The sequence below is a fragment of the Rhinopithecus roxellana genome, chromosome 4, assembly GCF_007565055.1.
Source record: "Rhinopithecus roxellana isolate Shanxi Qingling chromosome 4, ASM756505v1, whole genome shotgun sequence".
Lineage (NCBI taxonomy): Eukaryota > Metazoa > Chordata > Mammalia > Primates > Cercopithecidae > Rhinopithecus > Rhinopithecus roxellana.
The window spans coordinates 117,279,099-117,281,517 of NC_044552.1; the positions used below are offsets into that span (position 1 = coordinate 117,279,099).

The 2,419-nt window shown below is 44.2% G+C and overlaps 1 pseudogene across 1 annotated transcript; it reads left to right on the forward strand.

The window, feature by feature from the left end:
• The first annotated feature begins 1,066 nt into the window (after nucleotides 1-1,066).
• Nucleotides 1,067-1,495, forward strand: LOC104659032 (annotated as a pseudogene). The gene has a single exon (XR_747530.2). The product of XR_747530.2 is annotated as a 60S ribosomal protein L35a pseudogene (transcript).
• Nucleotides 1,496-2,419: the final 924 nt, after the last annotated feature.

Below are 2,419 nucleotides of genomic sequence, written 5' to 3' on the forward strand. Positions count from 1 at the left end.
TTATAGCAGCATGATTTATAATACTTTGGGTATATACCCAGTAATGGGATGACTGGGTCAAATGGTATTTCTAGTTCTAGATCCTTGAGGAATCACCACACTGTTTTCCACAATGGTTGAACTAGTTTACAGTCCCACCAACAGTGTAAAAGTGTTCCTATTTCTCCACATCCTCTCCAGCACCTGTTGTTTCCTGATTTTTTAATGATTGCCATTCTAACTGGTGTGAGATGGTATCTCATTGTGGTTTCTAAAAAAACTAAAAGTAAAACTACCATACAATCCAGCAATCCTACTCTTAGGTATATACCCAAAAGAAAGGAAATTAGTGTATTGAAGAGATACCTGCGCTCCCATGTTTATTGCAGCGCTATTCACAATAGTCAAGATTTTTAAGCAATATAAGTGTCCATTCATCAAGCAGATGAATGGTGATATGGTTTGACTGTGTCCTCACTCAAATTTCATCTTGAATTGTAGCTCCCATAATCCTCACATGTCTTGGGAGGGACCTGGTGGGAGGTTCCAGGGGTGCAGTTTTCCTGTGCTGTTCTCATGCTAGTGAATAAGTCTCATGAGATCTGATGGTTTTATAGAGGATTGTTCCCTTGCTCATGCTCTCTTGCATTCCTCCATGTAATACATGCCTTTGCTCCTCCTTTGCCTTCTGCCATGATTGGGAGGCCTCCCCAGCCATGTGGAACTGTGAGTCTATTAAACTTCTTTTTCTTTATAAATTACTCTGTCTCAGGTATTTCTTCATAACAGTATGAAAATGGGCTAATACAGTAAATTGGTACCGGCAGAGTGGCGGTATTTCTATTAAGATACCTGAAAATGTGGAAGTGACTTTGGAACTGTGTAACAGGCAGAAGTTTGAAGAGTTTGGAGGGCACAGAAGAAGACAGGAAGATGTGGGAAAGTTTGGAACTTCCTAGAGACTTGTTAAATGGCTTTGACCAAAATGCTGGTAGTGATATGGACAATAAAGTCCAGGCTCCAGTTGAGAACTGGAGCAAAGGTGACTCGTTATGCTTTAGCAAAGAAATAGGAAGCATTTGTCTTTCTCTTCCCGCCATCTTGGTTCCTGTGGAAGCCTGCTGGGAACGGGACTTCTAAAAGGAACTATGTCTGGAAGGCTGTGGTCCAAGGCCATTTTTGCCGGCTATAAGCGGAGTCTCCGGAACCAAAGGGAGCACACAGCTCTTCTTAAAATTGAAGGTGTTTATGCCCGAGATGAAACAGAATTCTATTTGGGCAAGAGATGCGCTTATGTATACAAAGCAAAGAACAACACAGTGACTCCAGGCGGCAAACCAAATAAAACCAGAGTCATCTGGGGAAAGGTAACTCGGACCCATGGAAACAGTGGCATGGTTAGTGCCAAATTCCGAAGCAATCTTCCTGCTAAGGCCATTGGACACAGAATCCGAGTGATGCTGTACCCCTCAAGGATTTAAACTAACGATAAATCAATAAATAAACGTGGATTTGTTAAAAAAAAAAAAAAAAGAAATAGGAAGCATTTTGCACCTGCCGTAGAGATCTTTGGAACTTTGAACTTAAGATAGATAATTTAGGGTATCTAGTGGAAGAAATTTCTAAGTGACAAAGCATTCAATAGTAAGCATAGCATAAAAGTTTGGAAAATTTGTAGCCTGACAATGCAATGGAAAAGAAAACCCCATTTCCTGGGGAGAAATTCAAGCCTGCTGCAGAAATTTGCATAAGTAACAAGGAACCTAAGGTTAATCCCCAAGACAATAGGGCAATGGAGAAAATGTCTCCAGAGACCTTTGCAGTAGGACCTCTCCTCAGAGGACCAGAGGTCTAGGAGGAAAACATGGCTTCATGGGCCAGGCTCAGGGCACCCCTGCAATATGCAGCCTAGGGAGTTGGTGTCCTGCATCCCAGCTGCTCTAGTCATGTCTAAAAGGGGCCAAGGTAGAGCTTGGGTCGTGGCTTCAGAGGGTGCAAGCCCCAAGCCTTTGCACTTCCCAAGTGGTGTTGAGCCTGCATGTACACAGAAATCAGGAATGGAGGTTTGGGAACCTCTGTCTAGATTTCAGAGGTTGTATGGAAATGCCTAGATGTGCAGGCAAAGCTGCTGCAGGGGAGGAGCACTCATGGAGAATTTCTGCTAGGGCAACGTGGAAGAGAAATGTGGACTGGGAACGCCCACACAGAATCCCCACTGGGGCACTGCCTAGTGAAACTGTGAGAACAGGGCCACTGTCCTCCAGACCCCAGAAAGGTAGACCCACTGACAGCTTGCTTTGTGCATCTGGAAAATCCACAGACACTCAATGTCAGCCCATGAAAGCAGCCAGAAGTGGGGATATACCCTGGAAAGCCACAGGGGCAGAGTTGCCCAAGGCTGTGGGAGCCTAACTCTTGCATTGGTATGACCTGAATGTGA